A 25,189-nucleotide genomic window follows, 5' to 3' on the forward strand; every position below is an offset into this window, starting at 1 on the left:
AATCTTATTTGAATGGCAATTTTAAATGGAAATCAATTCTTGGTGATATCAACTTCTATTTTTATTCTGAAAGTTAATTTTGAGTCAAAAGTGTGATTTCTTTATAAATGGGTACATAGTAGAATATATTTTGTTACATGATCAAGGTACATACATTAACAAAGAACCAGCTTTCATACATTAATAATCTGCAGGCAAGCAGTTAATCTATCAGGATGCTATGTTAAATATATGAATGTCCCATTTACATAAACGGCCAACAAGAGTTTCCTTGCGATAGGGCTTGCCCAAGGATACAGAAACAGAAAACGCACAAAAAATGAAAAATCGAGAGTAGGAAAAGGATGATTATTGTTGTTAAATCTGCATTACTTCCAACAGGTTTCGATTTCGGGAATAGCTGTTTTGAAATAATCAATATATCTTTTCAAAAACTCAATAAAGTGGAAAGTTTTAAAACAGTTAAAATTAGCAAATCATAGTATCTGGAACACCAGTAAATAGTTAGTGAGCCTTAATCATATGCATCCTAAAACGAGGGATAAAAATATATCACTATAAAGATAAGACCTTAACTCAAAGATATGAGGCTTGCTGTAATAAAAACTGGTGACAAAAAGTGGTTGCAAATTGCACATTGACTTTTTGTGAGCAGTTTTTAATTGTTCTATTCGACCTATATAATTTGTAAATAAAAAGGTGCCAGTGCTCAAAGCTCTCCTCTTAAACATGCGGCTGCTGCAATTAAAAGTGCGAGCACATAATACTGAGGCAACGCAATCCTGAAGCCACCTTGGGCATCTTCAATCCATTTACAGCCACTCTCAGCCCCTTTAGCTCACTCCTGCAGCTTCCTACTTTTCCCCTTTCTGACGCTTTTTCGTTTTTTTCTTACTCCATCTTTCCCACATGTCTTTTGTTCACCGTAAATGCTTGAGGCATAAGAATAAGCCCCGGCCCTCAGAAATAAGTGCCGGTTCTGAGCACCGGAAACAACAAGCACAAATTAAGCACTGACCTATACACTATAAAAATTCTCTAGTCACAAAGAGGGTAGGTCGGGGGGGTCACAGAATGACCTGTCTATTGAATGGTATTTAGGCAGGTCGCTATTTGCAACCAATTCTGGTTGTCTCCAAACAGAGGTATGGTGGCTTACAAGTGATAGCAGTCCAAAATCCCTGAGTTTGCATTCCTAAACCACATGTATTTTGAACCAGTCAGTGTTCCTTTAAGGTACTTGTGCTGCTTAATAAATCACATTTGGAAAGAGATGGAAGGGGGATGGGAGGGTACACCACTTCTAGCTCCCACTAGAGACAGCTTCTCTCTGGCATAAGTTGACACCCTTCTTCATTACATTTCCGTCTCCTTGATATTTAGGAAACATCTCAAAGTATTCCTTTTAGTTCATAAACAGCGTAGATCTTCTCTTTACTACCCCTCATTATGCATATTCCCAAAGTACCTGTGATGAGTGGCAGCCTGCTGTACAAATTCGGTCAGTCAATCAAAATGTGTATAATACATAACAAATCCCCTTCCTGGTTGCCTACTAGGTGATTTTATGAATTGTGGAGTATTTTGGTACATCAGATTCTAAAATCTATGTGCAGGTAGGTTAAACAGACTTAGTGAAAGAGATTTATTCAGAAAATTATTTCTTAAATCCCACAACACCACTGGTTTACCAATGGAAGTACTTCACTTCAAATCCAAAATTAAGATTGTTTACTTTTATTTCAAAAAGTACCACACATGCTTGAGTAATATATACAGAGAAAACAAATAGACATTTGATTCTTGAATTTCATATACTGACTGTGAATCTTGTCTGCAATATGGAGCTCATGAAATGGCTGATGTGGCTCTAAACATAAAACAACTCACACGTTGTTTCTGAATATTCTTATTTTCTCACCTCAAAAAAGTTGTAAATTATGATCAGGTAGGGTTCCTATTTGTTCCTCCCTATAGTACACGTTTCTGCTTTGCTTCAAGTTGGTGCCATTGGCAATGGGTACTTTGGCCTCTAGTCAATGGAGGTGAAAAAACAGTGTGAGCTACCAGACAGATAAGTTAACCTACGTATACTCGCCTATGTTAGTGGCACGATTTGCTGTTTTTCACTTATTTCTTTTATCTTGAGATTAACTACAGCATTAGATGACCACTGGCACAATCATGGCTCCCCCCTATTTTGTGTAACACTAAAAAAAGCCATCAGAAGCTCATATCGTAGTTCCATTTTGTAGTAGAACCTGATGCAGAAATCTTTATATCATCTACAAAACACAGGTTGGATCCTACCGTATTGATGCAGCCTAAAATTCTCTCTAGGACTAGAAAACTACTTAGTTAGGACATAGTGTGATATGCATCACTTAAATGCTTAGATATGTGCAAATATTGAAAAAGCTCAAAGCTATAACTTTTTTAGTCATACAAGTCGACATTGCCTTACACCAGCCATCTTGGCGTTAACTTGTTTAAGGTATCGGCAGTGCTGCAGCACCACGGAATCCTAGCTCTTATCTATACTGAATAGTGGATTCTGTGCAAGAGGTCAATGGATTGAAGCAAAATAGATGTGAGGGGATGTCATCAATGAGTAATGTAAACATCAACAATAATCAATATAATCAATGTTAAACCTCAAACAAATAACCACACCAGTTTATTAAGAAGATTTATAAATTTATTTCCCTAGACTAACAACGCTAATGTTACGAAAAAGGCTCTCAAACACAAATGGTAAGGATATAGAATTAATAGTGGTTGATTAGAACGTCTTATATATATCTCAATTTAATCAAAACAACTAGACAAATAAGCTCCAAAAGAATAACACTTAACAATAATACCAAAACTGGTAATATTGGCAAAGTATACATTAGTACAACACTCAAAAGATGTCAATATAAACCATGAGCATTCTAAGTTAGTACCCTCACTAACCACAAATTAGCATAAACATGTTGGGCTTCATGTAAAAAGAATTTAGGGCCATATGTACGAACACATTTTCCCATTGACACAGAATAGGAAAAACCCTTCGCTGCATCTGGCCCCTAGACACATAAATCTAGAAAAATCTCTTTAACTTGGGTTATTAGAAAAAAACATCTTTAATATGCAGCAATCAGATTATAAATTGCAGCAGGTACCTATAAAGCAAAATAGACACATATAACATTACAATATCATACGTTACCCAGTTGATAACTACATGTAGTCTACTTCAGCAAGGGGACACCATCAGATATATCTTCAGAAGAATCAGGCCTAACAACAGCTAAACCCACACTGCTAATACGACTCAAACTATCAGCAGGAACTCTGGAATCAGGTCTCTAACAAAAAGTCTCCCCTCTAACATCTGACAACAGGTTGTTATACTAATCTTCAAAAAATATATGATTGGTCAGTTCATGGGGTGGTTACGCTTCAGCCAATATAAAACTCAATTGCTAACCTAAAATACGACAATGCTACATTAACTAGAACATTTTCTCAACAGTAACTTTTCCTCTTCCTACTTGTCTATAGCTCCATTGTCCCATCCCGCCTAAACTTCTCTTCCCAGGAAATAACTTTTACAGTTGCAAACTCTACTTCCATCGTCGAGGAAGAAATCACGTATTAGTAACATTCTCAAACAATAGAACATTCAACTTATGCAAAGTTCAGTTAAAACATGGCCTTGTAAGATATAATGCAGCAACCCACTAGGGGTAGCTGTGGACACATCTATTAAAGCACTGAATTTGCTTTTATATATGCATTGAATTATGGGAAATAATCACAACATTTAGTTAGAATTTTGCTCAGTTAGGAACAGAAATGAACTGTGGCGACCATTTTCAAAAGTCTCCCGTTTAACACGTTAATTCATTATACATTTATTATACCAAAATCATTAAGAAACATGTTAGAAAATTCACACTCACAGTCCCTCCTCTGATGACTATTTCTGTCATCACATCAATGTATAATAAATTCATTTATTATCATAAATTTTCAAAATTTAGTCTCATTTATTTACGCATTATTTCTCTTTTCCCTTTTATTTTCTCCATAGAATTTCTTCATTTGTATTTCAAAATTTCTTCTATTTTTTCCAATTTTCTTCTTTTAAAACATTTTATCATTTTATATGTTCCCCATATTCCAATTAGACAAAATACAATTATTGACACCCATTTTGCCATTGTCAATATAAAACTTCTTCCCACATTACTAAACCAATTTCCCACAGCTTTAATTCCCTTGCCAGCTTTTTCCCAAACTGTAGTTTCTGTTAGTTTTTTTTTAATCTTCTTTATCAGTCGTTACATTTTTAATCAGCTCTTTAACTTTACCCGAGTTATCAGGTATAAATGAACAACAATGATTCGAACCAAGTAATTTACAAACACTGCCCTCTTTTGCTAAAAGAATGTCTAACGCAAGGCGGTTATGAAGTGCCATAGATCTTGTAGCAGCCAATTCTGTATCTAAAAGAATAATAGCTCCAAAATATTGTGTCAACATGTTATTCATTATTGTAGACAACCTCTGTATTTTGATTGAATTCAAGACTACTCCCACTGAAGGAAACATGTCTCCCGCAATGCTAGAAATGGATACTCGCTTGTGTCTTGTTTTAAATTTCATTATTTTAGGAATCTTACTCAAGTCTTCCAACTGATAAATTTTCGGAAAGACTATTCCCAAGAAACATGTCCCATACCATCCACTAGGAAGACGGTAATATGCATTTCTCCCACAAATATGATAAATTCCAGGTACTGGTGGGTCCTGCCCATTCATCATAAAATCCCACTTACTCCTAAACATAAAAAAAAGTCTACACTCACTCTTCCCTACAAACACTCTATCATTCTTACTCCAAGGTCTGTATATACAAAGCCTTCCCACGTGTTCAGCATCTATTGTTAGTTTTCCTGGTTTAGTAATATTAGTATAAGCATAATCAACTCCAGTTTTTCTATATAGTATTCCCTTATCTATCTTTGCCTTTATTTCTCTTCTTCTATCTTCTGTGTTATCTAAAAATGTATTTTCTACAGGAGTTAGTAAACACGTCAAATTATTTCTATGAGCAAAGGCTGTACCAAAAGTTAAAGTAGGCTCAAAGAAATCTCTCATAATAACTATGTTATTATCTTTGGCTATTCTATTCAAATAACCTATGACTGGTACAAATGTAAATACCATGTCATAATTTGAATAGAAATACTGGGTACATTCTTGATTATAAAAACACGTAAGCATAAGTAACAGCCAAACTATGGTAAGTAGTTCCTTCTTCCTCTGAAGTTGTAATCTGTGTACATACACAACAGTCTTTCACCATCACCTCAACATGCGCATGCTATGAGCAATAGAAAACATTAGAAGAAAGCTCTTTCTCTTCATGTAAGTATTTGACATCTATTCCAAATGTATCTTTCGTTAATGATGTATCAGTTACATCTAAAGAACTATCAGTCCTCATAGTCTGGTTGGATCCATTCATCTCATAGACATTCACCCCTACAAACAACAATAAACATATTAACACACTCACTACTGCCAATCCAATACTTAGAACTTTACATCAACTAATTCTACAGTTTTGTTATGTAAGTTTCTCATATTTTCTATATTCTACAAAAAAAAATCCAAAATTCAAAACAAATATCAAAACAAACACTAAAAAATCCCTCCTCATTTTTTTTTTCTTTCAAAATATTCATTCACTCTGGACAGTCTCTTTGTCAATTTCGGTATAGCAGCTTGTCAAATCCAATTATTTATTTGTCGATTCCAGTAAGTATTTTTCTTAAGCATGACTTTCCATGTAATTTTCAATATCTTTTCCCAAAGTCTTTTCTCGCAATCTTCATGTGCCAAAATAAAAAATGTCAATGTCTCTGTCAAAACAATAGCTCAAAAATTCTTCTTGCCAGTCATTCGCAATTAAGTACCCCCATTCTGGCCCTGCATATCTCTTGCTTGCAACTCTTTTTCTGTTCAGTCTTCTGCTACTTTCACCTTCTTCTCCACTAACTAGTATTTTCTCCTCCATGCAATTCCTTTTCCTCTTGAATTGGTAGAACTACATTAAGCCTTCCACTCTTTGAGCTTTTCTCTCGCCAATTGTCTCCTTTCAATGTCTTTTTCGTCAACAATTTTCTCAAGATTGAGTCTTCACTTGCATTTAAACCTTTTTCCTCAGACGTTTCCGCAACTGGTTTAGGGAGAGTATAATCCACTTGGACAGGACTACCCTCAATTCTTTTCCCAATGGGGTCTGTCCTTTCTTCACTTTGGTAAGTCAAACCACCTGCTTCTGAGGATACCCTCCTCTGAATAGATCTTCCTTCCATTGATTCTTTCTGAACACTCTCATTCGAGGATACCCTCCTCGGATCGGAATTAGTCCTTTCCCTTTCTTCTCTGACTGATTCTTCTACTCCTTTTACAGATTGTTCAACTTCTTCTGTATTTTCTTCTTTCTCGTCTGTTATTGGAGTAGGCACATCTATGTCATTTTCGATGTTCTGCTCACTTTCTTTCTTGTTGCCCCAGTGTTTTCAACTGTTGGTAATCTCAACTGTTCCTCTTCTCTTTCTGTTGGTTCATGCATTTTTCTTGTGTGGCTCACATGCACCCAATTTGGTAAACCAGCACACTTTACTGCTGTTGTTGTAGTTAGGACGATTTGATAAGGACCTTTCCCCCCCTGGTTCCAGGCAAGACTTTCTCACGTGCTTTCTTATGAGCACCCAGTCTCCAGCTCTCAAGCTGTGGCCTTGTCGTATTGTTGTTGCTTCCACCTGATGACCACATCAGCTAGGCTTTTGCAATAATCTAGCACCATATCATCTGTAATATTCACAAGTGCATTTACAGGTATTGCTGGCAAACTCATTGCTCTCCCCATCAAAATCTTGTGCGGAGACAACCCAGTCTTCTTATCAGGAGTTCTTCTCATTGACATTAGCACTAGTGGCAAAGCATCTGGCCATTTTAAATTTGTTGACGCACATACTTTTGCCAATCGTGATTTTAATATTTCATTCATTTGCTCTACAAGTCCTGAAGCTTCTGGGTGATAACTACAATGTAGTCTCTGCGGAATGTTTAATGCAGAAAAAAACTATTTTGTCACCTAATTATTGAAGTGTGTTCCCCTATCTGATTCAATTGAAACCGGGAAACCAAAACGTGGAAATAGGTATCGCAAAAGTAACTTAGCTACTGTAAGACTGTCATTTCTCGTACTTAGAGGATGTGAAGCTTAAAAAATGATTGTAGGGCGGGGGAACATGGCGGGCGGCAGTGAGCGCGCGCGCTGAGACGTGCACCTGAGCTCCCCGGCTCTGCTCCGTTTCCCCCGAAGGATCCATTTGTCCCATTTGTTGCGCCGCGTGCAAGCAGCGTATGAGCGCAGGGAGACGCTCACACGCTGGAGAGGAGTCGGGCGGCAAGTTGAAGCAGAGCCGCCCTGGAGCTCCAAAGAAGCCGCCACGCAGCGGCTCGCATTTCCCTCCGGGGGATTGGAGGCAGAGGCAGCATTAGCACCAGCTGCCCTGCAATTCCTTGGAAACCACCATTGTTGGAGTGAGCTGAGCCTCTGGATTTGGATCGACAGTCAAGCAAATAGGCTCATGAGGTTGGGGCCTTTATTTCTACCCCATTACCAGCCAGGAGTCTTTCAGCTACAAGTAAGCTTAAAACTTTGTGTGCACATAAGGATAACGCGGGGACACAAAAACTGGGAAATAATCGAGGAGAATTTTGTAGGAGGGAGGAGGAGTGTAATGTAAAAAAAACAAAATTAAAGCAGAAGTCTGTTAGGACTAGTACCAGGGTTACCCCCTCCCTGCGGACATATTTTCGAGCCCTCCCAATTGTGTCTACCACTTCTGATTCACCAATGAGTGAGGATAAGGTTACTGAGGTGGGGTCTGCACTTAACTCTGCTGTAGATTTACCTCATAACCTACCCTCAGATTTACTTCCCAGCTCCCAGGAGGTGAATGAGGTCAGGGGCGGCATTTTTGTGGCACAGGAAACTCCGCATCATCTGGCAGGGGCAGAAATTGTAGGATCCTCACAGATGCTTGAAAGTCTACCTCAAAGTACTTCATTAGAGCCTAGTTCTTTGGAAACTATGTTTGTTTCACTGACCGAAAACATAAAAAAGGGGTTCTTAACCTCAGAGACGAATCAAGCTGAAATAAGATTTGCCTGTGAGTCCTTGGAGAAAAAAATAGATCTTTTGGCTTTGTGAACCCAGGCACTTAAAGAGTCAGTAGAGACTATGAGAGAGGATTTGAGAAAGAATAAGGAAGAGATTCAGCAGTTAAAAGGAACAAAACAGGACTTACAAGAGAAGTTGGAATATTTAGAAAACAATTCAAGAAGGAATAATCTTAGAATACTGAATGTCCCGGAGGGAGTGGAGGGGTTGGATTTGAAGCATTAAGTAGTCTCTCTGATTAAAAAGTTTATCCCTTTGGATGCAACAGAGGATCAGATTTTCAATGATATTCAGAGAGTGCATCGCGACCCTTTCAGGAGGAACCTGAGCATCAAGAAACCGCAAAGGATCTTGGCAAATTTTCAAACTTTTTTGCTGATAGAAAAAATTCTTGGAAAGGCACTAGATCTCGGTTCCTTGGAGACTGGGGGTATTAAATTTAAAATCAGGTCTGACCTCTCTAGGACATCATTGAATAGGCAATGGGAGCTAGGAAAACGTTTGGAGGAACTCAAGAACTTGGGTGCGGAGGCCAGGTTAAAATTTCCAGCCAATCTGCGCGTGATGTTTAATAACAAAGGGCCATATGTATGAAAACATGAGCTTGCAAATCGCAAATATCGATTTTTAAGAAATCGCTATTTCCGAGTCGCAATTGGCCATGTAACAAAATTGCGATTCGGAATTAGCGATTTCTTAAAAATCGCTATTTGTAGTTTGCGAGGCCCATTTACCGAATTGCAATTTGCGATTTTTTTGCGATTCTGTACAAAATCGCAAAGTGCGAGTAAGTTCGAGAATGCACACCTGGAGGAGCCTGATGACATCACCAGCAGGAAATGAGTCATCCCAGGCAGTTTCAGGTGCTGCTCCCAATCCAGCATCCTGAGAGAGAGAGAGCAGCCCAGCCACACAGAGCAGCACTCAGAAGGAGCAAGAACACCTGAGCGAGGATGGACACCCCAGGCCAAGCACAGGAGAAGACTGAAAGGAAGCGCAAGCTGAAATTCAGTGAACAGGAGCTTGAGGTTCTAACTGAGGAGGTGGTGAGGAGCCATGACCGCCTGTTCGGAAAAAGCTCTCTCCAGGTGCCTGAGAGTGAAAAGAGGAGATTATGGCTGGACATACAGTCCAAAATCTGCGCCACTGGAGTGGCACAGCGCTCCATCAAAGAAATATAAAAACGGTGGTATGACCTGCGCTCCCGTGCAAAGGAGAGGGTGGCAAGGAGACTTGCGGAGGCCAGGGGTACAGGTGGCGGACCACCAACAGAAGCACCATCAACACCATTGGAGGACCTGGTGGAGTCCACACTCCTCCCTGAAGCTGTGACTGGGGTCACAGACATCAACACCTCCGGCACACCGAGAACCAGCCAAGGTAAGTGCAATGATGTTTTGTAACCCTATATGTGTATGCACAAAAGCCCCTTAGGAATTAGCATGTAATGTGAAGCAGTGTGTGAAGTAGTCCAGTCCACATCCTAGAAGCAGCACAACAATGCATTATGGGAGTGTCAGTCCACAAACTAGTACTGACAGTAGCACAACAATGTAATGAAGTATAGTGACACCCAAGGTAACACAACACACACAACACCGTGTAGAGCAGTACCTGTACCTTTATTGCTATTTTCTGACAGATAATGTAACATACAAAACTGACATGCTGCATATTGTTGTTGCAGGTGGGCCAGGCCCAGCAGCCACACCATCTACATGTGTAGGAGAGACAGACACCCATCAGCCCTCGGATACAAACACCAGTGGGTCCCTCCACATGTCAACTGTCCGACGCAGGCCCAGGGCACTGCCACTGCCAGAGTTCAGCGGCGACTCTGATGAGCAGCAGGAAGGGCCAAGCACACCGTCAGCACCAGACAGGCGCAGCCAGATTCTGGAGGGCAGGGGTCATCCAATAACAGCACCACGCAGGATTGCGATGGAGTCCCGGGCACAACATCATGAGGCAGGTGAGGGTCCCTCCTTATTCGGGGGCCTTGAAGCTGCTATATTGCAGCAGCAGCGTCTGCAAAATAAGCGGATCCTCAGTTTAGACAGAAACCTGCGCATACACAACCGCAACATGATGGACCTGCATCGCCAACTGGACGCACTCAATGGCAATATTGTACAGACTGCGTGAGGGACAGGTGCAGGCTTCAGAGGACACCACGGACCTAACAAGTGCTGTCCGTGACCTCTGCCAGGAGCTGCGCCATGAGAGGGTTAGCCGGCGCAGACAGGAGCACAGATTCCGGACAATGTTTGGCAGCTACTGCAGGTCCTCTAACAGGATGGCAACTTCCAATGCATTGATCGCCCGTCGCGAGGTGGCGGCGCAAATGGAGGCTGCACATAGCAGCAGGGACGTTGTCCAGGGACTAGTTCAAATCACAAATGTGATAGAACACATAATGGGACAAAGATCTGCCACTCCAAGTGAGGTAGCCTTGGGGGACACTGAGGACAGTTCAAGCCTCAGCAGGGTTGCCGTACCAGCAGCAGACACCAGACGGCGTGGTGCCAGGCACAGCACTGCCACTGAAGGTGACAATAGAGGTGCCAGTGACTTAACTGGGCACCCAAGTGGTGTGCGTGGGCGAAAAAAGTGACTCTTGCCGCCATTAGACTGCTGTTGCCACTGTGAGGAAATAGTGCATGACTCTGGTCATTACTTTATTTGCGTTTGTCACATCACCTGTTTCATTTATTTGTCAATCATACATTACCTGACGGGAGGTAATAAATTTATATCACTACAGGTACAGTTGTCAGTGGATTTGTGTCATTCATACGCACGTCTGAAATGGTTGTGTGTGATGTCGGCACGCCTTTGCCTTCCCTCTGCTGCACTGGTCCTGTCTGCTGGCTGTAGAGGTGGTATGGGATCGTCATCCTCATCTGATTCAGTGTCACTGATTTCTATAGGTATGCCCCTGGTAGTAGCTATATTGTGCAAAATTGCACAAGTAGCCACTATTCTACATGTGGTCTCTGGACTGTACTGTAGTGCCCCTCCACTTTTGTGGAGGCACTGGAAGCGACTCTTCAGCAGTCCAAATGTGCGCTTCACCACGTTGCGGGTTGCCCTGTGTGCTGCATTGTATCTCCGTTCAGCTGGTGTTGTAGGATTGAGGTAGGGAGTCATCATGTAGGTGCGCACTGCGTAGGCACCGTCTCCTGGAAGGAACAGCGGGTACAATGAGTAAGTGAGCCATCAGACGTCACAACTGCATAAATGCGCCAGTGTACAGAGGGAAAATACCTAGTAGATATCCTTCACCAAACTCCCCAGCTAGCAGTCTTGTGTGAATACCGCTATGGCGAAAGATGTACGAATCATGTGTGCTCCCTGTGTACCTGGCCACGAGATCAGTTATGATATAGGAGGCATTGCATATCACCTGAATATTCATGGAATGTTGGTATTTACGGTTTCGGTACACATACTCTGTGGCTGATGGTGGACAGATTGCCACATGTGTGCCATCTATGGCACCTAGGACGTGGGGGAACTGTGCTATCTGGTAAAACTCTATTTTTGTCTGCTGTATTTCCTGTGGGGTGTGGGGGAATCTGATGTGCTGTTGGAGTTTGCTCAGCATGGCGTTGATGAAAGAATAAAAAAATCTGGAGAGGGTACTCTGTGATACCCCTCCAGCTGCTGCTATGACCCCTTGATAGCTCCCTGAGGCGAGTAGGTGTAGGGAGCATAATACCTGCACATGGGTGGGTATGCTCTGAGTCCTTAGTGTTCTGCACTGCAGTATGGGTTGTAGCTCAGCTATCAGGTCAAGTATCATTGCTGAGTTCAACCTATACCTCTCATATATTTCCTCCTCTGTCAGGTCAAAAAGTGTAATGCGCACTCTGAAAATGCGCTCCTGTTTCCTCCTCCCTCTCCTCAAACCTGCCAAGATCCTCATCCTCCTCGCCATGACGTACAGTGCAGCCATTGTGGAAAAGTGTCTGAGGCATTCTGGGCCTCTTTATATAGGTTGCACCTGGTTACCATCTGGTTTCACTTGGTGGTATTTTGCATGTGCAACATGCCATTCTGCGAAAAATCACAATTTGCGATTTTTTGATGCATCGAATTGTGACTTGGATTTTGCAAATCGCAATTTCCTACTGGAAATACCGAATCGCAAAATGCGACTCGCAAAACCAGCTCGCAACGCAAGAAATCGCAAAAATTGCGATTTCTTATTTTTAGTCTGCGAATGCCTTTCGTACATCGCAGACCACGTTTTTGCACTAGCAAAAGGCCAATTTTTGCGAATCGCACCGTTTGCGAGTGCAATAACTTTGAATACATCTGGCCCAAAATGTTTAACATCAGGGATCCAGCTGCGGCGGATGATCTTATAGAAACTATAAGGAAGGGGAAGGCGGTTTAAGGAAGCTAGGGAGCTCAATGCATTTCAAAAGGGGGCCTAAGGGCCTATCAGTGATGGTGGGGGTTCTCCCAGGGAGGATGGGTGGGGGCACGTTAGGGGGGTTTACGGGGGTGGGGGGTGTACTAAGGGGAGGCATGTGGGGAAAAAATTAAAATTAACCTCATACTCCTCAGATTTATTTCTACCTGGATAAGAGCCAGGGGGCCCTGGAAGATAGGAAGGATCTGGTGAAATTGATGTCATGGAATGTTAATGGGTTGGGTGTATGAGCTAGGGTGAGGAGAGTTCTGCAATTTCTTAGGGACTCTCCAGCCCATATCATAGTTTTACAGGAAACACATTTGACTAAAGAGGAGAGTGCTGTTTTGTTTAGGACAAAGAGATGGGTAGGGGATTTTGTTGCTACCGAACCCAATTTTAACACAAAGGGAGTGGCGATTTTGGTCAAGCGCCAATTAAATGTTACCCTGTCTAAGGTGTTAACGGATAAGTTAGGGAGATGGATTATACTTAGATTGCAGTTGGGGGGTAGGGCATTTACACTGGTAGGATACTATGGGCCCAACTGCGATGATTTGGAACCTCTTAGAACTGTTTTTTCCCATCTCTTGGGTTTTTCAGACCCTGTTATTATGATGGGTGACTTTAATGTGATTCTTGATAGTAGGCTCAACAGGTCAGCAAAATCTAGGTCAGTGGGTACTCCAAAGTCTCAGCAATATTTAAAGTTAATGATGAAGGACTTTAGCTTGTGTGACTTGTGGAGGCAGAGAGCAGGGCAAAAGCAGGAATTTTCATTTTATAATCAAAAGTATGGTCCTGCATCACTGATCAACAATTTCCTAGTAGATCACGCTATATGTAATTTGGTGGAGACTATAGTCTACTCACCTGCCCATTTATCAGATCATGCTGCAGTGATGTTAAGTTTGAGTTGTCCTCTTGAGGCAGGTGGGGTTAGATGGACTTTTGATCAGTCTCTCTTAATGGAGGATGAGATTATTTGTACCCTTCAGAAGGAGGTTGAGGATTTTTTTAGGGTGAATCAAGGGACAGCATCAGAAGCAGTAATATGGGACACCTTTAAGGCAGTGGTAAGGGGAGAATCATAAGTCTTATGAGCTACAGAAATAAGAAATACAGAGAAGAAGTGAAAGCTTTAGAACAAGAAATAGATTTATATAATACGTACTACGATAAGGGTGGAGATCTGACAAATTTGGAGTATAAGATTTGTCAGTTAAAGTTGCAGTTGGAATCTGTTTTACAAACTAGGATTACTAAGCGATGGGAGGCAAGAGAGCAAATCCACTTTGAATATGGAGAAAATACGTGGAAATTACTAGCTTGGAAGTGTAAAAAGGATCAGGGGCGTAATAAGGTTAAGGAATTGGTGAATACTCAGACAGACGGAATAAACAGAGTGATTTGTCTAGACCTATCACGGAGGGGGAGATAAGAGCAGTGTTAAAAGACAGTAAAAATGGTAAGGCCCAGATGGAATTCCGGTGGAATATTACAAAGCATTGGGGGGATTCTATAATCCCCTTTTTTCTTCAATTGTTTTCAGAGATTGTTGAGGGTCGAGCCGTTATACCGGCTTCTTGGTATGGGGCCACTATCTCGCTTATTTTAAAGCCTGATAAGTCTCCATCGAAGTGTGATTCCTATAGACCTATTTCTTTGTTAAATAGTGATTATAAGCTTTTCGCTAAGATATTGGCTAACAGATTGAGTAGGGTTGTGAGCGATTTGGTCCATCCGGACCAGAGGGGGTTTATCAGAAATAGGTTTCTATACGAGCAGACATTTAATTTGATGGGGGCCATTGACTTAGCTACCACCTTCCAGGATCCCTTAGCAGTTATAGCGGTAGATGCAAAGAAAGCTTTTGATAGAGTGAATTGGAAATATCTATATAGTTTTGGACGGTTGCAATTTGGGGCATAAATTCTGTCATGTAATTCGATCTATATATCAGGTACCAGAGGATAGTTTGTTGGTTAATGGTATTTTAACTGATCCTTTTAAGATTACAAGGGGTACCAGACAGGGCTGTCCTCTTTCTCCTTTGCTATTTAATCTGTATATAGAACCTTTGGCAAGGAGAATTAGGCAGGATTTGAGAAATTCCCCATTTAGTAGTAAGGGCTGGGAGAAGAAAGTAGCTTTGTTTGCTGGTGATCTTCTTATCTACACTTCTGATCTACGGACAACGATGCCTGCTCTGTTGGCTATTATGGAAGAATTTGGGAAGGTTTCAGCCTATTGTATTAATCCGGACAAAACTGAAATAATGGTCTGGAACATGAAATGTATAATTTGGCGCACCACGACTTGTATGAGGTACTTAGGATTGTCCATTGTTCATGATCTGAAACAAATACCTGTAGTAAATATTAGGTCAATTATAGCTGAGTGTAACAAGTTAATGTTTGGTTGGTTACATCTGCCGCTTACAGTTATTGGGAGCGTGAATCTGGTTAAAATGATAATATTGCCTAAGCTGAATTTTCACTTCAATTCTATTCCATTATTTTTCTATAAAAAATTATTGGCTTTATGTCAACAGAAAATAACCTCCTCAAGGCAATATTGAGGAGCCCTTCTGTCACTGGCCTCTCCAATATGGATACCATTCCCCCTAAGAAGACCCCTGAACTTTTAAAGAAAAAAACACAGACGCCCAGGCTAGAGGTTACGGTGGGTCTGCATCCTCCCACTAACTCTCAGGATGCTATTCCTTCACCTTTGAAGATACCATCACTGCCGGTGGAAATGAATGGATGCTCTCCTGTGGAGGTTGCGCCTTCTCTGAGGTGCAAGTCTCCGCCTTTTATTACTATTCCCTGCTCGAATAGGTTTTTGGTTTTGTCCCCAAGTACTGCAAGTCCCGAACACCCTCAAACATTAAATACAGAAGGGGTTGATAAGGGGATTTGGGACAAGAAGATGGGCAGTAATTAAGTTTCCCAGCTAGCAATTATCTCCTATAAATTATACGATATTAAGTGTTTGCTGGCAAAATTTATGAACAACATTTCTAGACTTTATGATCAAAAGTCTGGTTGCAATTGTAATGTGTCTTGTGAGACTGCCTTCTCTTCTGACCAGTTGTTGAGGCCTAAAAAATCATGTCTCTCCACCCTAGGTGACAAAATGACCCCCACCCCTACTTTTATTGTGACTAGGGAAATGAATGGAAACATACCAATGAATGGCAGGTCTGCTTGCCAGATTGCACCAACTACCATTGACCGAGCCTCTAAATTAGGTTAAAAAAATACTGGACACACCCACGGGCAGGGGAATTCAGAAACTCTTTGTCAAATAACTCCCAACTTAGATCTTGGAGGAGTGCCATCTGTTGCGAGTCCTCCTGCTAGTTCATATAAAGCTCTGCATTTTGATTACTTAACACATACACAGATTCATGATATCAAGGGAAGGCATGGATGGAGGAGGGAAGATGCCTACATATACCTGACAGGGGTGCCCAAGTTGTCCCAGGGTAATAGAGAGTCAAACAACTCTCTCATTAACAAAGTTACTCACTGGATACGTATGAAGAGGAATTGCCTCTCTGTTATCCGGTCTGATATTCGTTACGTCCGTAGACACAATCAGTCGGGGTCGAAACTTGATTTTATTTCAATTCTTTTCAATGATAACAGTTTAGTAAATTACCTTCTTTCCTTTGATATACGGACTGGTTCATTAAGCACAGGCAGGGAAACGAATCTTAGACTTAGCAGATATCCTCCTGGTGTTCAGACATATAGAGGATGTTGTACATCTGGAATTACTGCAGATGGGGTTACTTTCCCTCCTGAGAATTTTTCATCATCTAAGACTGAGAATCTCTCCCCTTTGCTCTCTGAATTAGACTGACTAACGGTCTCTTACACAGAAACTCCTAAAATGACATTTGAAGAGTGTCAGACACAATGCACAGGAATTCAACAATTGCCCCCTCGATTGATATCTTCACCCCCAAAAGTTAATGTTTTATCTTGAAACGTAGCAGGAAAAATATAAAAGCTGGGTGACCCTGAATGGGTAAGCTTTGTCAATAAACAAGACATCTGTCTTTTTCAGGAATCTTGGTCTGCAGAATTGAATTACTGACAAGGTTTCACAACCTATTTCTCTGCGGCCCAATCTGCTTCTGGTGGCTCTGGAAGACGGGTTGGAGGGTTAATGATTTTGCTGAATAACAGGCTTGAATGCAACCACTCATTGATAAATTTCAATTCCCATGATCTGCTGGGTGTACAACTCACATTTCGACCTGGTTTCAGGATAATAGTACTAAATGTTTATGCAAGATCTGTTCCACGTGGGACTGAATCAATTGTTCTTACCCAGCTGACTGACTACATAGAGCTTTTAGATTCATCAGACCACCTGATTATAGCAGGTGATTTTAATTGCTCCTTTGCATTGGACAACATCTTTAGCAGCCTGACTTTTGAGGAGGACGAATCTTGGGGTATTCCCCAACCTAAGGAAATCGTTCCCCTTCCTCCTCCTTGTGCTGCAACTCAGTTGGCCTCCCTTTGTCTGAAATTTGGTTAGAGAGAATGCAATGGTCGCACTAGATCTGACCCAAATCGAGCTGTCACTTTTAAGCGAGGGTTTTCCTCTAGCACTATTGATTATATTCTGGTGGACAATAGACTTTGGTCTAGTTCATTGGACATGGAAATAATACCTCGCCATGATAGTGACCATATTCCTTTGCGTCTTGCATTGACTAACCATGCATTTGCAAGAGTCCAGCATACAAAGACCACTAACGTTCCAATCCCTTGTTTGAATCATAGATGTTCTCGTGTCAGTTGGCCGAAGGTAGAATCCAACCCGTATCTGATCAGGGAAATGTATTTATTATTTTTAAAACTCTTTTCTGATTTTGAGGAACACGAGGCCCCTGACATTCCTATTATGGCTATTCACTCAAAAATGGTAGATTCCCTACAGGGTATTTTCTACAAGGAAACTCCTCTCAAGCAGACATATGATGTTACCCTATGTAGGGATTGGTGCAATAAGGATTGTGCGCATGCAAGATCTAATCTAAATGAAGCCCTAAAAAACTCTATTCAAGAGGATATTAGGAATGCCAGACATAAGTACGCTAGGGCCTTGAAACAAGCAAAAAAAGACTGGGATTATGAGACTTGGCAGAAGCTGTTAGAAGCAGTTAAAAATCAAGATGACAGCTCCTTTTGGAGGCTGTTGGCCTGCAGTTCGAAAGGGGCTAATGATGTTATTGGCATGTACATCCAGCCTGAAAAATGGGTGTCCTATTTTTCCGGAATTTATGCCTACCCTGTACCGCAAGCCCAGGAGGTCATTGGATATGCCGACTGCAGGGCACTTACTAAGAGCCCTGCTGAGAATATTGTTTTCACACTCGCTGAAACAATAGCTGCTATAAACTCTCTGAGACCTGCAAAAGCCCCTGGTCCTGACAAGATTCCAGGGGACTTGTTAAAATCTGAACCCAATATATGGGCATGGTATATAAATCTACTGTCTTAGCCATAGCAGCCGGTAGTCCTATTCCTGATTTGTGGCGCGGCGCAGAAATAATCCCTATATATAAAAAAGGTGATGTAGGCTCACCAGCGAATTATCGACCAATTATTCTCATAGACATCCTTCAAAAGATCTTCGCTAAGCAAGTCTTAGACAGGTTTAGCGAATGGGTCCAAGACAATCAGATTTTATCCCCTCTTCAGGACGGTTTTCGGCCTAAAACCAATACTATGGACCAAGTCTTTAGTCTGTCTTTATTATTTTGGAAGTATGTCACTCTAGCCAAGCAAAAATTATACGTTGCTTTTGTAGACTTAAGATCTGCTTTTGATCTTGTTCCAAGAGAGAAAATGTGGAGAGTATTAAACAAAATTGGTATTCCAGGGAATCTAGTGCATTTAATCCAAAGGTTACACAAGAACACATTTGCACAAGTAAGATGGGGTAATCAGGGGGAACTCACCGACAAAATAGATATCGGGAGAGGAGTGCGTCAGGGCTGTGTTCTTGCCCCGAACCTATTCACTTTGTTTATTAACAAGGTGGTGCAAGTTGTCACCGATTGCCAAAATGACGCACCTTCCCTGAATAATCAAAAAATTTGAATTTTGCTATTTGCCGGTGATTCCCTCCTGATCTCTAGGACACCTATGGGCTTACAGGTATTAGTGGATAGGTTTAGCTTGTTTTGTGATGATTTTGGACTGGAGCTCAACCATAATAAAACCAAACTTATGACCTTGGCATGTGGCCCCACCAAAAGATATTCCATTGTCTATAATGGAACCCCCTAAGTAAGGTATGTTCCATCGACTACCTGGGGGTAAGAATCAGTATTAACTTGTACTGGGGGAGCCAGATTAACAAAAGCCTAGCTCTCCTGGTTTGCAGATCTGGGGCTACTTTACACTTTCACAAGTCTACTTCTGAGAGAGTGGTCACCCCAGCCATTAAAATCTATCGGGCGAAGGCACAGAGTGCTGCGCTCTACGGGGCAGAAATCTGGGGGTCCTTGAATGTTGGCAAGCTTGTAGTGGGGGAAAACAACTTTGTAAGGTCACTCTTGGCATGTCCTCGAAATACCCCACTGCTGCCAATGTTCTGGGACCTCGGTCTCTCATGTATCTCAGATGTAATTGCTCTACGACCTTTGCTCATCTGGGTTCGTGTGCAGACCACCCCTGAATTAATTTCATACAAGGAGTCTATCCAAGACATCTTGGACAGACAAAATGTACTCACCATTCCTTGGTTTAAGCACATCTCAATATGGTTCCTTAGCTTGGGTCTCAGTAATTTTTGGAGCAATCCTCACAGTTTAAGGAAAGATCAGAAAAAACAGTTGAAAACTGTTTATTGGACGTATGTCAGGGCAAATTATCTGCTGTGTTTATCACATGGCAGATTGACCTCTCAATTTTTAGATTTTAAGTGGTATCTTTACTTTGAACCATTTAAGGATCTGATTCTTGATCCACTAAGCAAACGTCTGTTTTTCCAGTTTAGATATGGCTGCTTACCTCTCAAATCCTATGGCAGTACTCGGAACTCTGCCCCAAGTACTGATCTATGTCCCAGCTGCAATTGTACTCCAGAATCCACTATACATTTCATGTTTATATGCCCAGCATATAAGATTGCTCGACGGAAGTGGCTAAAACCAGTGTGCAGAATTATGGGGATGAGACATTGTATGGCTGCCTTAAGGATTATGATGAGGGATACTTCCACGTCTCTATTCTGTGCGGCCAGCAAGTATATTGCTGCCACATGGCATATACGTAATCGCTTTTTAAAAACTGACCAATTTTAATTCATCTGTTTTAGTCTTTAGCTTTAATTATTCATTTAAGACTGAAACAAGATCTTACGATCTTAGTGACTGCCTTTTGGGCCGAATGATAGGGTTTAGGGGGTCAAGTACACCTTGAAGGAAAGTATCCTTATGATTTTAAGTACCCATGTTTTATCTTTCTTTAAAAAAAAAAATATATATTTTTATATATGTTGAATTTGTGATATTTACGTCTTTTTCTCTTTTTATTATAACTTTTGTATTCGAGTGATGGTTTTGCTTTTATGGTTGATGGTAACCGAATAAAGCTATATGTGAATTGAACCTCCTTTATTTGGGCACATTGGGACAAGATGGCCACAGCACACAGAGAGAAATGTCCAACAGTGAAACGAGAATAGGTAATCCTGGTGTCGTAATGAGTTGGGAGAAGTATGAAGTTGAAGCGAGTCTCAAATCCTGTTTGCAGATGGTGTCTTTATTTGTAAGTGTTCGAAATCATAGAGACATCATGGAGATACAGCCAACACGTGTTTCGTCACACAGGTGACTTCATCAAGGCTGGGGCAGTTAGCCAATATAGGTGATGGTAGTACTTGGTAGAGAAGTTGCTCAATGGTTCAATTGGGCTTAGTATAGTCATAAAGCTGTAGTGAGTATGGCTGCGCCAAGCAGCTGTAGGTGCGTAGATGTGGAGCTTGTATGATAATGCAGACAGAGGAGGCCCTGATAAGCCTGTCACCATGACCGGGAAGCAGAGTGGCGGTGAGCTCAGAGTGAACGCGAGGTCATGTAATGAAGAATAACTTTTGTATTCGAGTGATGGTTTTGCTTTTATGGTTGATGGTAACCGAATAAAGCTATATGTGAATTGAACCTCCTTTATTTGGGCACATAAGGGCCCTATGATAGCTTGGAAGAAGTTGCGTAGGAAAAGAGAGAAGGGGGGTTTGACTCTCCCGGATGTCCAGTACTATGCTTGGGCATTCCATCTAAAGAACATTACTATGCTGTTTGCTTCTCCAGATTGTCAGCAGTGGGTATAATGTTTAACTGTATGTTGGCTACTCAAAAGGGGGGCGCAAGGTATTTTCTATATAAGTTCGGAGATCCCAAATTCTTCAAGAAATTTAAATTGAGAATACTACAAGATGCTGCTAAAGTTTGGTTTGAGGTGCGTCGAGTGGCAAAGATTCCATATTATAGTCTGGGCGCTCCAGTTTGGGATTCCCCAGGCATTCCCGAATGTTTAACAGATGTATTGGCTCTACCTTTACAGAGAGCTGGAGTTGAAGTGTGGGGGGATCTGATTGAGGCAGGAACCTTCTTGTCTTGGGATGAGCTTACAGAAATAACAGAGGGATCTCTTCAAAGATTGAAATATGTCCAGATAAGGAATTGGTCTTGCGAGCCCGCTATTACTTTGGGCCATGCAAATCATCTAGAAGATAGTTTGGTAAGGACTCATGCCCAAGTACAAAAGGTTTCTAAATGGTATTGGGGAATGTTCTATCTTTCAGAGGGTGACTTCAGCTTACCAGTTGATTTATGGAAGGACCAGTTTCCTCGTGGGCAGGTCCAGATTTGGTGGGAAGTGTCAATGCGAGGGGTGTTCAAAATTGTTAAATTGGCTTCATTGAGGAGGAATCACCTTTTTACCCTGCATAGGGCCTTTTTCTCCCCTGATAGGATTTCTAAGATGAGGAGAGGTGAGGATGTGCTGTGAGCAAAATGTGGATTGTCAGGGGGCTCTGATATTCATATGTTTTTTGACTGCCCAATGTTGTTTCCCTTTTGGAGGGAAGTATGCATAGCTCTTTCAGCTATTTTCCGACAAGAAGTCTATTTAACTTTGTCTTTAATTATTTTTTTGGTACTAGAAGGGGAAGAATCAACTAAGAAGGATGTGAAAACAATATTGTATTATGTAATACTATTGGCTAGGAGGGAAATTTGCAAGAAGTGGATGGCTTCTTCTGCTCCTTCCTATATGGACTGGCTTAACGTTTTGATGTCTATATCAAGACGGGAAGTGGAAGCAAGCAAGACAAATAGGAATAAGAAGATAAAGATTTGGTCACGTCTATGGGAATGGAAAGACACTCTAGTATAATGGGTTGTGTATTTGTTACCTGCATCCTATGATTAATGAACTCAGTTACTCTTGTGTTTTGGACACCGATGTTAGTGTCTGAGTGAGAGAGCTTGGTTCTCACTGGCCGTAGTCAATTCTACGTATGGTGAACATCACAAGGGCGCTATTGAGTGGTTCGAAGGCCAGTGGTGTATGAGGACAAAAAAAAACAAGACTGTAATTTCTCCTTGTTGGATATGCCTCAATCCAGTGGCTGAAAATGCACACAATCACCAACGCGTACTTCAAACCAGCACACGCAGGCATCTCAATAAAATCCATTTGCATTCTACTGAATGGACCTCCTGCCATCCCTTTGTGTCTCATGTTGACAATTGTTCCTTTGCCGACATTCATCTGCTGACAAATCACACACCTATGGCAAACCAGCTCAGCCACTTGCCTGAATTTTGGATTGTACCAAAACTGTTTAAAACTCCTGGTCATCGCATCTCTCCCTATGTGTGTCTGACCATGATAGTATCTAGCCATTTGTGTCAACAAACTGTTTGGTAATACTACTTTCCCCTCTACTGTCATCCAAATTTCATCCTCCCTTTGATTGCAACAATGTTTTATCCAGTCTCTACGCTCCTCTTCTGGAACGTTGTTCTCAACAATCTGCATTGTAAAAGTTGCATACACCTCATCATTTTCAGGCATCAATTTCCAATTTCCTTTGAATTAAATCCCATTCACAGCACAACATTTTGCAATCTTTTCTAAGCATTTCCAAATGCTACATTATATTGTCTTCTCTGATGTGCACTGCATTTGACCACCGCAATTTTCTCAGGCTTTTGTACAGCTTGTAACAAATAATGTATTCTTTCTCCATTTCTCACAGGTGAATCTGATGAAGTGAGGAACCCCCTTTGTGACCAATTTTGCCCAAATTTGAGTACAATACCAAATCCATACTGACTATCAGTGTAGATGGTCACTTTTATCTGGTCTGATGATAGGCATGCTCTAGTAAGAGCCCCAATTCTGCGACTTGTGCAGAAATTACCCCCCTAAGCCATGAAGCTTCTAGTATGCCAGTAACTGTACACACTGCATATCCTGCTTTTAAGGCACCCTTGTTGTCTCTTAAACAAGAACCATCAACAAAGAGAATTTGGTCATTATCTTCCAAACAAATATCTTTAATATAATCTCTTGGTTTGATGCATAGTTCTGTCACTTCCAAACAATCATGTTCAATGTCATCTATTTTATTTGGATCTTCCCCTCCATTTGGTAACAATGTTGCCGGCTGCAACTGCTCGTAAGCATCCTGGTAAGGCTGCTGCAACATTATCCAAAGTAGCTGAAAAATATGCTACTGGACGATTGACACCACCATGTGTTTGTGTCAAAACAGACAAGGAACATCCATCACTCTCATGACAAAACAACAAGAAAGGTTTTGTGTAATCAGGCCTACCTAAAGCTGGAGCGTGACACAAAATCTCTCTCAGTTCAGTAAATGCTCTCATGCATTCCTCATCCATCATTATGGGATCTAAAACATCCTTAGGTGTCAATCTCTGCCATGGTTTAGAAATAGCTGAAAACTTTGGAATCCACTGGTGGCAATATCCTACCATTCCCAGAAACATCCTCAACTCTTTCTGTGAACTCTGTATTTTCATTTTCATTATGGCCGCTACTCTTTCTCCTGAAATTCTCCTTGACCCTTTCTCTATCAAATGTCCCAAATATTTCACCTCTTGCTGACAATACTGCAGCTTAGTAGGAGATACCTTATGACCCCTGTCTTCCAAAAAATGTAATGTCCTTTGTCTTTGATGCGATCAACAAATCATCAACGTACTGCACTAATGTTGATTGGTAAGGCATTACCAATGAACCCAGGTTATTTTTCAAAATCTGATTGAAAATTGATGGTGATTCTGAAAACCCTTGAGGATTTCTACACCAGCAAAAGACTCTGGTCAGGAACCTAAAACAAAAGAGAGACCTGCTGTCCTCATGTATGGGTACTGAAAAGGAAGCTTGGCACAAATCAATTACTGTGAACTATTCTGCATCACATGGAATCTGAGACATTATCACTGCTGGATTTGGCACAGCTGGACAACACTTCACCACAATGCCATTTATTTTCCTCAAATCCTGGACAAAATGAATTTTCCCATTCAGCTTGTTCAAACCCATTATTGGTGAATTACACAGACTGCTCATCACTTCTTTCAAGACTCCCTGTTCCAAAAACTGTTCTATCAAAGGTCTTATCCCTCCTAATGCCTCGGTTGTCATTGGATATTGTGCCGTCTGCGGAAACACTATATTTTCGTTCACCGTTACTTTAACTCCTTCGACTCCTTTAATCAAACCAATGTCTGTTCCTGAAAAGTCCCAAACGTTTGACTTAACTCTTTCTTGTAGATCAATCAGCAGATCTTTTGTTTCAAAAACTGGAAAGAAATTAATCAAAACTACAGAATTGTGATCCTCATTTGCCTGCTCATTTTCATCTGTCTGATCATCTAGATTTAACAAAGCAAATTCTTGAGACACCGTTTTATTTCCATCATTAACTGACAAATCTTCTTCTTCATCACTGTTTGTCTCAATTTCAATCCCTTTCATTGAACACAAAATCGAACAATTTATTTTGCACAGTAAGTCTCTTCCCAGTAATGACACTGGACTAGAATCACAAACAACAAAGCTCTGGTAATCTCTAAAATTTCCAACTTTCACAAGAACTGGTTCTGTAAGAGTATTAACCAAATGTTTATTTGCCACTCCTACTATTTGCACTGTCTTTTCGGAAATCTGTATGTCTGGAACTTCTACAGTTCTTATTATTGAGCGCATCGCTCCTGTATCGACTTGAAAATTAACCTCAGGACCATGTATTTCACCTTTCACGGACCTTGCTGATCCACTTCTAATGATGTGGCCATCATACACTCCTCCTCATCTGAACTATCCAACGGCCATTCAGCTTTTATTTAATCCTTACTGTGTAAAGGAAACTGTTCAGCTGTTTTTACACTTTTGTTCTTACTCTGATTTGTTACCACTTGTGAAAGCATTACCTGTTGC

The 25,189-nt window shown here is 41.1% G+C and overlaps 1 protein-coding gene across 1 annotated transcript in view; it reads left to right on the forward strand.

Annotated features, from left to right (window-relative positions):
* The window catches only part of LOC138288315 (chloride anion exchanger-like), a 355,789-nt gene that overhangs the window by 152,539 nt on the left and 178,061 nt on the right, over positions 1–25,189 (forward strand). The gene's annotated exons all lie outside the window — the stretch shown is intronic.

The sequence above is a fragment of the Pleurodeles waltl genome, chromosome 4_1 (assembly GCF_031143425.1).
Source record: "Pleurodeles waltl isolate 20211129_DDA chromosome 4_1, aPleWal1.hap1.20221129, whole genome shotgun sequence".
In the NCBI taxonomy this organism is placed as follows: Eukaryota; Metazoa; Chordata; class Amphibia; order Caudata; family Salamandridae; genus Pleurodeles; species Pleurodeles waltl.